General features: G+C 46.0%; 1 pseudogene; it reads right to left on the bottom strand.

The window, feature by feature from the left end:
* Positions 1-10,264: 10,264 nt before the first annotated feature.
* LOC148114305 (uncharacterized) lies at positions 10,265-11,494 on the bottom strand (annotated as a pseudogene).
* Positions 11,495-11,973: the final 479 nt, after the last annotated feature.

Genomic DNA, 11,973 nt, shown 5'->3' with positions numbered 1-11,973 from the left:
CTTAGGAAGCTACAGATAATCAGATTGGGAAAGCAGCTTCTGCTGAAATCCTCTTGAAAGGGATTTTTTTTCCTGACTTTTCTCAGTTTTTCTGTCATTGCTTTTCAACTTTAAACAGGAGCTTTGAATAAGCACTGGAAAAGTTCTGGTGTGTCTCCTCAAGGCTACTGTCCTTTGTTTAACTTGTGTCATCAGACTTTATTAATGCTTCCTGTTCCCTGGTGACTTTGCATTTTTGAATGCCCTTTTGTCAGTTTCTTTTTTTTCCTCTATAAATTCCAGAATATCCTTTATTAAAAAAAACAGGAAATTAACAAAACTCAAGCAGTAATTAATTATGTCTCTCCCTCCCGTAACAGTTGTTAAACAATGAAAAAGAAAATTATCAATCTGAACAGGAAGCTATGGCTGCAAACAGTGCAACAAAGAAGCTTCTTATTAAGATTGCAGAGGCCTTCTGATTAACATAGTTCTACATCAACTACAGGAAGAATCTGGCTATGGAAACAGGTACTGCTGGCTTATGTAGCAAAATATTAAGTTTCTTGAGGAGCCACTTGTGGATTGTTGCTATTTTATTTCCAGATAATTACAATTTCAATCAACACTAAAGGACTCTAAGTGACAGACAACTATTCACAACAAAGTTGAAGACAAATCAGTGTAGTTTTTCACATATTGCACTTGATGGCTGAATGTGAGAGAATAATAGTTCCCTTTAATTCAAAGGATGAATAGAGATTCAGGCCATTTTGATCCATAGTCTGCATTCTGAAATAATGGGTTGAATTTAATCATTTTATATTGAACATGAGGAAAGTGCTTATATTTTTTGTGTTTTACCATCTAGTGCATTTTTTAAAAATACCATACTTCACCCAAAGAAAGGATGATTCATTGTAAAGCATTCTGGCCTCACATTTTTGTTTTGTCTTCAGTACTGAAGAGTATATAGTACAAGGAGCAAGGGGTCTGCACATAAATATTATTTTACATAGCAATAGTCTTGGGCTGATAAAATACTTAGAATAATAATTAAACTGGCCTTTTCTGTGAACTCTCCCTTTCCATCAAGTGGTTTTTATTTTGGAACATGACATTTGGACATTCTTTATTAACAAGCATAGCTATAAATATTAATTTGAACAAATATACTTTGCTATTGCTTATTTAACCCCACTTACCCAAACATCCCATGCCTGCTGCAAGACTACCACCAGTAAGGATTGTTCATTGCTTAACACCCACTATCACTACAGAAACTTGGTATAGAAAAAGAAGATGCTATTGCCATCATATTTATCTGACTGTGGTGGAGTTCCCAGAAGGAAGAGGCTGCATTCTAGAGGGCAAAGATGCAGTTTCATCTACAGAAAGAGAATTAATTAAGATTTTGTTCTAATTATTCCTAGACTATATCTATAGTGATGCAGATAGTTGCTTTAGTTTAGCAAGATTTCTGTCTGTAGGTGAGGAATAATAAGGGAAACTGCTCTAAAGTAACTCCACATGTCTTTCTTGGTTCTTGGGACCTGACACTGGCAGAAGGTAATCCTGGATTTAATATAAATCCTTTCCTACAATCCAAGATTTGATAAATCCCCAAACAATCTTCAGGGGATTTCTACATTTCCACTCATACTTATTTGTCAGGTAAACACCTTTACCTCCTAGCAATTCTCTTGATCTCAAGGGAGTTTCAACAAAGATATGATTTCTATCTTTTTTTCCATTCCAATATTTAAAAACTGCAAAAAGCCACAATTTTTCTTGGAATCAGGATATTCCAGTTTCTTATGGCAAGTTCTTATGGCAGTAAATGGAGCAACTTAGACATATATTGCTTTACAGCACTCTCTAAGCGGTTTACAGAGTCAGCATCTTGCCCCCAACAATCTGGGTCTTCATTTTATTGACCTTGGAAGGATGAAAGCCTGTCAACCTAGAGCCATTCAGAATCTAATTCCTGTAGTGAGCAGTGAGTTAGCCTGCAGTACTGCATTCTAGCCACTGCACCACCACACCAGTTCCTTAGAAAGAGCAACTTTTTCTGAGAGTAAATTGAGTTCTTGGCCACAATCAGCCAATGCAGTAGCTGCAAACTTCTTCCTTCCCCTCCATAAAGCTTCAGCATTTGGTTCATTGTGCTTCCAATCTGCTATGGATTACATATTGTCATTTTTCACTCCCTTCTCCATCCACCAAAATAGTAGGTTATTGACACCGTCATGTAGAAAAGGCATCTGGGTGGGAAAAGGCTAGCATTCTGCTGTCTCATGACTGCTATCCCAGTAAAAGAATTGGAATGTCGAAGAGATTCAACACCATAATAACTGATGACAGGTGTTTCAATGCATTTATGTAGTGACATTCCTTGCAGGCATACATGTATTTTGGAAGGAATTTATTTTGTAATCTCCACATAAATTTACAAATGTGTGGGAGAAGGAAGACAAATCCAACCCATTTATTTGAATTTTCTTAGAGGTGGGAATGGGGATGTATGAAGATGGAACTTCTAAAGAGAGAAAAGGCATAGTAATTTATTGTATTTTATGTCATAAACTCTCGACTAATAAAAGTATACATGTGCCAGCATCTACAGCATTTGCAAATTGTGAGTGTGTGTGTATAATATAAATTAATAAAACTTTGATTTAACTTTGATTTAAGCTTGAGTGTTTGACAAATAAAAACAGTAGGCCTTTAGAAATACCCTAAAATGACCCTCTTTTAAAGCTGTATGCTTTTCCCCTTTTATTTTGATCAATGCTATATAACAAAGAAAACCTGCTGTAAGAATGTATGGATCTGTGCATTAGCCCTTTGCTTTTTAAATGGATTCTTATTTTTTCCCTATTTTTCAAGTCAAGGGAGCAGTAATAGCCTCTGGCCAGTAGGTGGCACTCAGTTCATAAGAACAAAAATTCCAGGGGTGGGTGGGTGACAGTTAAGGATCAATCAAGCTGCAGCTGCATAGCTAACAGGTCAAAGAGCCTTCTGCTTGTTCAGCTGCATTGCCATTCTTCCAAGCCTTCTCTTTGTCACCTTATACACTCCTCCTTTCCCTAATATTATATTATGATATGATATGATGTTATGTTATGTTATATTATTATTTCTCAACAATATATGTCATATATTGTTATTCATCTATACATAAGGGAGGTACATTTTATTGGAGCCAGTTCCACTTTTGAGTTTTCTAGAGGTTTTGCCTAAAAAATGCACCATGTTATTTTTGTGCTACCTGATCATAAGTTCTTCGGACAACATGTGAATTATACAATTCTATGTCATCCTTTTAAATTATTTCATAGAGTTTTCCATTCATTCTTTCATTGCCTTTCAGCTGTTTACGCAGTTAATTCAATACTGCAGTTGTTGTGGAAATCATAAAAGGAGACTCAATGCAATTTAAAACAGATTGCATATTGATTAGTATGAAGGCTGAGGAACAAATAGTTCCTTTTCAGAACAACAAATGTTCGAGATTTTGTTTTTTATGATACAGCTGGGCAAAAAGCAGCCTGGTATATAACATCCAAGATAAAAAATCCAAGTCAATCATTCATGGGTTGTTGTTACTACTTTATCACCAGTGTTTGGAGTATGTTTCTGAGGGCAGTTTTTAACAGCCAGTCTTTAAAAATTTCTCCTAACTGAAAGATCTAGAGTATAACTGATTTTGAAAATCAGAACAGAATTAGGCAGATTGAAAGAGAGACCTTTACATAATTATTCTAGCTGCTGAGACTGTGAGGTGATACTGATGTACTGCACACTAGAATTCCAAACAGACACATCTTTTTTCATTTTTAGTATCCATTTTAGTATATGCATTTTTAGAATTGCAAAACATAAAACAGAGAAGCTGAATTTTAAAACCCAATTTGGAAAAACAAATTAGAATTGTCTTTGTATGCAATGAAACCAATTTTATTGTACCTCCAAATCAGTTTTAGAATCAGTTCAAAATTATTTCATATTATGTGGTTTAATATTAGATATTTCTTTATTAAAACATAGAAAGGATTAATTATCTATTTTTCATAATACAAATACTTGTCAAAAAAATTATTTTCACATTTTTTTCTGTGAAAACATGGATATGGATGTTACCGTATTTTTCAGAGTATAAGACACACCTTTTCCCCCCAAAAAAGAGGGTAAAAATCTGGGTGCGTCTTATACTCCGAATGTAGCCCACCCAGCCTTGCAAACAGAGATTTCAGAGGCAATATCTGAAAGAAGCTTCAGAAAAAAAGCCTCTAAAAGGCTTTTATCTAAAATAATATGGCAAGCAACAACAACAAAAAAGAATCAGTAAAGGTTCTAACCAAACTATGCTAACAAATCTGGAGAATGACACAATAACCAATAGATCGGAAGAGGTTTATCTATATACCAATACCAAAGAAAGAAGATTGAACAGAATAGAGATAGTCCTTCAGAATAAAAGCCTCTGAAAGAAGCTTCAGAAAAAAAAGCCTCCAAACAGAGCTTCAGAAAAAAAAAGTCTTTTTTTCTGAAGCTCTGTTTCGGAAGCTTTCAGAGGCAGGAAAAAAAGTTTTTTTCTGAAACAGAGTTTCAGAAGTTTCAGAGGCAGAAAAAAAAGCAAGGCACAGAGCTCACAACCAACGAACCTGTTGCTAAAATTCACTTCTGGGAACAGTTGATTGGGGGTATTCCAGGAGGCCGATTCACCCACCAATGAGCTTTTTTCTTATTTTCCTCCCCAAAAACTAAGGTGGGTCTTATATTCCGGTGCGTCTTACACTCCAAAAAATACCATAATTACCCAAGGAAAGCTTCATAATCAAGGCTTCATAAAGTGCTTTGCTTGATATGGTAAAAATATATCTAAAATTTTTCAAAATACTCATAACTATGAACTGTATTATAAGGGGTGCAATGAATGAATGAATAAATGGGGAATCATAATTTTAAGAGGCCACAGAAAACAAAGCATTACTTCTGTTCTGAAATAGATATCTTTCCTCTTTGAGATTGTCACAAGAAAGGTTGTATTGAAGGTCCATATTTAGGTAATCATCAATTTATGACCAGTTGCTTAGCAATTGTTTGAAATTATGATAATCTCCCCAGGGCCCCTTTCACCCAGATTTGAAATTCCGATGGCTCCCACTGAAGTTACACGATCACATTTTGGATAACTGGCAACTGGTCCACATTTATTGCTCTTTGAAAGATCCTGTGGTTAGATGACCATGATTTATTTATATTTATTTTTGCTGGAAACTGGTATTCCAGTTTTCAGCAAAAAATGCGCATTGCATACAATGGATTTACTTAATAACTGTAGTGATTCACTTATTGAGTGCTGCAAAAAAGGCAATAAAGTCAGACAAAATCGCATGGTGACCCGCTTAATGACCAGTACGAGTTCAGGCTCAATTATGATAATAAATCAAGGACTACCTATAACAGAGACGGTGAATCTTTTTCCCATTGCATGCCGGACGTGTGTGTGTGTGCGCGCGATAGTATGCATGAGTGCCAGCACCCATAATGCAATGGGAAGCCGCCATGTGCATGCGCACGACTCCCCATGCTCCTCCCTGCACATGTGGCCCGCATTGCACATGCACAGCCCGGCACATGTGCTTCACCCCCTCCATGCCCCGTTTTGGGCCGGGAACATCATTATTGCGAGGCAGGGCTGTTTGGCCCAACCGATTCTTGCTGTGTCTGTACACAGTGGGCTTTCTGGTGAGCTGACAAGGCTGTGCAATTACCGCAGCAGCTTGTAAAGCTGGGGCTGAGCCTGTGGGCCGCCAGATCCGGAGCCGGCAGCAGCTTCTTCCTGTCACCCCTTGCCTTGGGGTGACTTTTTCCACATTCAGCCCTGAAGGGTAGTGGACTCTTTGACTCTGCATGTGCTCAGAGGCAATCTGCAGTCCTCTGGATCCAAGTCTTGGCGTTGAAAGAAAAGCAAATTTCTGAAAGCAGCAGATTGATCAGGTGCGAGGGAGCGGTAGCAGCAGGGATGGGCGGGATGGGGCTTCCCTGACTCTTCCCAAGCGGGCTTCTGGCATAGCCCCAGGCCTCTGTGAGGAAGAGAGGGAAGTCCTGGCCTGCTGCTCCTGCTCCTGCCCCCGCCACTGCCTCGCCTCTGGCAATAGCGGTTCTCGTGCTGCCATTTTCCCGGCAGCACCAGGAGCAGCTGGCAGGGCAGAGAGGGAGGCGGTAGGTGGTTTGCACTGGCTAAGAGGCAGAGGCTGCTTCTGGAGCAGTCAGGAGGAGAAGCTGCTGGCAGGGAGGTGAGCTGCCCCAGTAGGACCAGAGGCTGGTATGGCTAGACGCTGCCCAGAGTGCGAGGTGGGCAGGCCGTTTGCCCCAGCAAAGTTGGGTGCAACCCTCTCCCGCCAGGGAGCATGACCGCTTCCTAGCCGGTGCACCTCTTACTGCTTACTGCGACTGCTTCCCTACTGGTGGATCTCCATGAGTGAGGAGCTGCGCTCTCCTCCAGTCCCCTGCTAAGAGGCAGAGGCTGATCCTGGAGCAGCCAGGAGAAGGAGAAGCTGCTGGCGGGGAGGCGAGCTGCCTCAGGAGGAGAAGATTGCATCAATCTTTGCTGGAATGAACAGCCCCGGTCCTATTCTCTCTCTCTCAGGTAGCATCCATCCAGCCATGCCTGGCATCAGTGGTGAGATTCAGCCAGTTTGCACTGGTTTGTCTGAACCGGTAGCTAACCACACCTGGCCACACCCCTTGCCCCTCCCAGCCACTTGCCTCAGATGAGGCTGATATGTAATGCCTTTTCTCTTGCTGCGCGGCCCTCCCAATCAGCAGAGGCTCTCTAAATGAGAAAGCTGGCTGGGGATCAGTCCTAGTTTTGCTATCCATCACAGCTAGGAATCTCAAATAAAGCTGAGAATGAATGCTTGTGTTGCAGCCAATTTGGCGCTAGCTAGGCAGGCGGCCTGCAAACTCCGTGGTCTTCCGAGGATGCCGGCCAAAGTTTCACTCGCTAAGACACTAGGACTCCTGATGACGCGATGGGGTCTTTTGGGCACTTAGTTTGGCTACCAATTAGTTCCAACCCCATCCTCCGCCTCAGCGAGTGGTGTGCAGAAGTTCGGCCGGGCTCCTCGAGAGACAGAGTTTGCAGGAAGCCGATCTAGAGGCTGGTTGTAGCACAAACATTCATTTTTGGCTTTGAGATTCCTAAGTGCAATGGGCAGCAAAGCTAGGTTCATCCCTCTGATCCAGCAGCTGGAAAAGGGGGCGGAGAGAAACAGTGCCATTGCCAAGGTACGCGTGGGTTGGAGTGGGGAAGAAATGCAAACTCCAGCCTCCTGGTGCGGTGCGAGGCTTTGGGCAAAGGCTGGAGGGAAGGGCCTCTGGCTTGCTCACGCTCTCTCCCTCCCCAGTCTAGGTTGACGCAGGTAGAAGCTCACATTGTCCTTTCCAAGCCTGCTGTCGGTGAAGCTGGGTGCTGGTGAGGGCTGGCTTTTTGCTTAGCTTTGTCCGGCTGTCAGGGGGGAAATGGACAGGGGCCTGGGGAGGAAGCCATGCCCCCTCGACAGCTGGACAAAGCTAGGCAAAAAGCCAGCCCCCCATAGGAAAAATATTTTTTTAAAAAACCCAATGGCTCGAGCTGGGCTGCCAGGCTAGCAGCAGAACTTCTGTGCCCTGTGTTAAGTTGGGTGAATGAGGATGCAGCAAGCCAGGCAGTGAGTGACAACAGCTCTTTATTGTAGGGTGAGAACCCAGCCACTGACCTGGGGAAACAGCTCCCCTTATATACCTTGCAGCTGTGGTGGTCAGCCAATCAGCTGATGGTCAGTTAGTTTAAACTTCCCACCAAGAAAACCTATTTACATAACACTCCTCCCCTCCCAGAAGTCACTTTGGGTTACTATTTGCATACAAAGTCTCTCAGGTGACTAGGGCGTGTACGTATCCTGGTCGACCTGCGCAGTTCACTTGGAGGGGAGGCGTCGAGCAGGTTGGAGGGACTCCCTGTCTCTCCCTGCTCCACCAATGGAACCTCCGAGATCTCTTTGTGGGTGGCGACTTCTCCGGTCGGTTGAATCTCTTCGATGGGGCGGCGCTGGACGTCAGGATCATCAGCTAAGTCTTCCGCTGCACTTGGGCTTGATGTATTTTGTGGTTCTGGTTGGTAGTCAGGGAACGGTTCGTTGAAGTTTTCCTCAGTGTCTGTGGTTACTCATCTCCTCAGTTGGTCTATGTGCCTGCGCCAAACTCTCCCGTCCCCCATATCTACTCTGTATGATTTGGGCCCCGTGATTTCTGTGATTGTTCCTGCTTGCCAGAGTGGGCCCTTCCCATAGTTCCTGGCGTGGACTGGAGTCCCTATGGTGAACTCCCTGAGCTTCCTCCCCCCCCCTTGAAGACCTCAGGGGAGTAGTTGGGATTTAGCCTATCCAGTACCCCTCGGAGCTTTCTTCCCATTAACAGCTCTGCCGGGCTTCGGCCTGTGGCAGTACACAGTGTGGAGTGCTGGGCTGTTAGAAATCGATCTATTCTTTCCTGCCAATCCCCGGGGCCTAGGCATGAGAGGGCCTCCTTGGCCGTTCTTACAAATCTCTCAGCCTGACCATTACTAGCTGGATGGAACGGGGCAGAGAGGACGTGTCTGACCCCCAGGTCATCTAGGTACCTCTCGAATTGTGTGGCCGTGAATTGGGGCCCGTTGTCCAAAACTAGGATGTCCGGTAGCCCATGGGTGGCAAACAACTGTCTCAGTTCCTTGATAACTGTGTCAGTGGTAGTGGCCCTCATAAACTTAATCTCTAGCCATTTTGAAAATGTGTCCACTATGACCATAAAGGTCTGTCCGTGAAACGGCCCAGCGAAGTCTATGTGGATCCTGGACCAGGGCCCCTTGGGTATTTCCCACTCCCTCACCGGTGCTGTTGGTGGATCTGGCCTAGACTCTTGGCAGGGTTGGCATCTTCCCACCCACTCGGTAATATCTACATCCATGCTGGGCCACCAGACGTGGCTTCTGGCTAGTCCCTTCATCCGAACAATCCCCGGGTGCCCCTCATGCAATAGTGTTAAGACTTTTTCCCTTAGGCTTAGGCACAAGGGAACAATAACCCAATTGCCCCATAATAGGCACTCCCCTTGCATAGTTAGTTCATCCCATTTGCTCACGTACTGTTTAAATTCCCTGCCCCCGGTCTTCTCCGGCCATCCCCTCGTTACCCAACTTGCGACCGTCCGGATCACGTGGTCCTTGGTTGAGGCTCTCGCTACTTCTGCTGATGTAATGGGCCCCAAGTCCAATACATCTATCAGCAGAATGGGGATGCCGGGTGTGGGGTCTTCCAGCTTGTCTGGTAGTGGGCATCGGCTGAGTGCGTCGGTGTTGCCCATGGCTGCCTCTGGTCGATGTACCAGGTGATAAGAATATGCTGCGAGGAAGATGGCCCAGCATGTCATCCTGGGCGATAGGGCTGCCGGTGTTGGTTGGTCTCCTGCGATGAGACCCAGGAGTGGGCGATGGTCGGTGATCAGGTTGAAGTCCCTCCCAAATAGGTACTGGTGGAACTTCTTTACTCCCGAGATGGCGGCGAGGGCCTCTTTGTCAAGCTGGCTGTAATTTCTCTTGGCGCTTGACAGAGTTCAGGAGTAGTAGGCGATGGGTGCCTCTAGGCCGTTTGGGAGTCTATGGCTCAGGACGGCTCCCATGGCGAAAGGGGACGCATCACAAGGGGAAGCGTAGAGTTGTATTGTATCAAGAAACTCTCAGCTGACAGCAATTTTTTAATGTTTGTGAATGCAATGTCCTCGGCCTTCCCCCGTTTCCAGGTGGACTTCTTGGCTAACAGTCTGTGCAGCAGTTCAGCCACTGTTGCCTTGTCCTTTAGGAAAATCGCGTAGAAATTTAACAGTCCCAGGAATGCCTGTAGTTCTGCCTTGTCCTTAGGGGTGGGGGCCTCCTGGATCACCCTGATTTTACTCTCAGTAGGGTGTATGCCGGTGCCGTCTACTCGGTACCCTAGGAATTCTACTGAGGGGACTGCGATCATGCATTTGTTGCGTTTGACCGATCATGCATTTGTTGAGTCCGGCATTCCTGAATTTTTCTAGGACCTTTCTAAGCCTCTCCCCTAGCTGCTCTTCATCTTCAGTGGTACATCATCAAAATATGGGACCATCCCGGGGATCCCTTGCAGCAGCTGCTCCATGGTGCTTTGAAAAAGTCTGGGGGCTATGCTAACTCCAAACTGCAGACGGGTGCATTTGAAGGCCCCTCTGTGAGTTACTATAGGCTGTGCTTCCAGTCCATGCCCAGGAGGCTCGGGAGCTTGCCACTGACAATGGTGAGGGGCAGTTTCTCGCTGAATTCCCCGTATTGCACTTGGAACTCGCCTATTCCTTCGACTGGGATGCGGTTTCCTTCATAGTCTTTTAGCCTGCGCCGCTGTGGTTGGAGCTGCCACTTGTGTGCGCTGGGGATGGCTTTCTTTAGGTTCTCCCACAACATGATGGATATGGGGGATCCCGTGTCGATCTCCATCTGGCACTCACGTCCCTCGATCTTGACCGCGGTTTAGGTCTTTTCTCCGGGAGAGGTGCAGGTCTGGCCGATTCGGATAGTGTAGGCCTCGACGTCTTCAAGTTTCGCGCCCTTCCGGCTTCTGCCATCTTTATTGGGCCTCCGGCGCGGCGCTGTCTCGGATTGGCCGGCTTGGCCTCGTGGTTTGTAGCCTTGTGCTTGCTTGGCCCTGCAGACTCAAGCGATGTGGCCCTTCTTCTCGCAGAAGCGGCAGATCGCGTCCCTGAATTTACAGTTGTGTCGGGAGTGGGGTCCTCTGCAGCTGGCGCAATCGTCCCTGGTTCCCCGTCAGTCCGGCCTGGCCTGCTCTGTGCGGTAGACCTCCTCCTCGGACTCCCCTTCACTGTCAGTGCTTACGGCTTCCCGGTGCACGGTCGCCGACCTCTGCGCTGCCCGGCCATGGATGGGCCCTTGCAGTCTTTCAGCGGCTTTTACGGAAGACTCTTGGGCTCTTGCTTCGTCTAGTGCGATATGTAGGGTCAGGTTTGATCTCGCGAGTAGTCTCCTTTGTAGCCGGCCATCCCTCACTCCGCAAATTAGTTGCTCTAGGAGCATCTCATCCAAATCTCGGTATTCACACTGGTTTGCAGCCTTACGTAGGCCAGCGACGTACTCGCTGATCGACTCACTGTCCTGCTGCAGCCTTTGCCAGAACTCGTACCGTTGGACGTACTTCGAAGGCGTTGGGGCATAGTGGTCTTTCAGCAGGATCTGCAGCATTGACCATGATATAGTGTGGACTGAATTCGGCTCCGATAAGGCTTCGGACGTGTCAAACATCCGTGGTCCGCAGTGGCTCAGGAACAGGGCCTTCTTCTGAACGTCCGGTAGTCCTTGCAGGTTGTTGGCCACCATGAAGCACTCGAACTGGGACATGTAGGACCCCCACTTTTCCTCCTTGGGGTAGAAAGGTGCTGGCGGTGTGTAGGCAGACATCGTTTCGTGATTCTCCGGTGCTCCTCTCGCTCACCTGGCTGGATTCTGGATTCGGCCGTTCTGCTTCTCTCTCAGATCGTGGCTTCAGCTCTTTCTTGGCTGTGGCCTCAGCTCTTTCCTTGGCTTCTGGCCTCAAATCCCATCTTCATCGCCAATGTTAAGTTGGGTGAATGAGGACGCAGCAAGCCAGGCAGTGAGTGACAACAGCTCTTTATTGTAGGGTGAGAACCCAGCCACTGACCTGGGGAAACAGCTCCCCTTATATACCTTGCAGCTGTGGTGGTCAGCCAATCAGCTGATGGTCAGTTAGTTTAAACTTCCTGCCAAGAAAACCTATTTACATAACACCCTGGATGGACCTACACATGTCACCCATAGCACGTATCCGCAGGCAGCAGATGGTTTGTACAAAATGAGATGCTTTGCCTCCCCTGAGCAGTAGATCTGCATCTCTCATTAGTGCTGAGAGGCTGAGGAGA

This window comes from Pantherophis guttatus, chromosome 4 (genome assembly GCF_059756535.1).
Source record: "Pantherophis guttatus breed Tessera chromosome 4, ASM5975653v1, whole genome shotgun sequence".
In the NCBI taxonomy this organism is placed as follows: domain Eukaryota; kingdom Metazoa; phylum Chordata; class Lepidosauria; order Squamata; family Colubridae; genus Pantherophis; species Pantherophis guttatus.
Note: the sequence above shows the minus strand (reverse complement) of the source record. Positions and strands in the feature narration are given on the sequence as shown.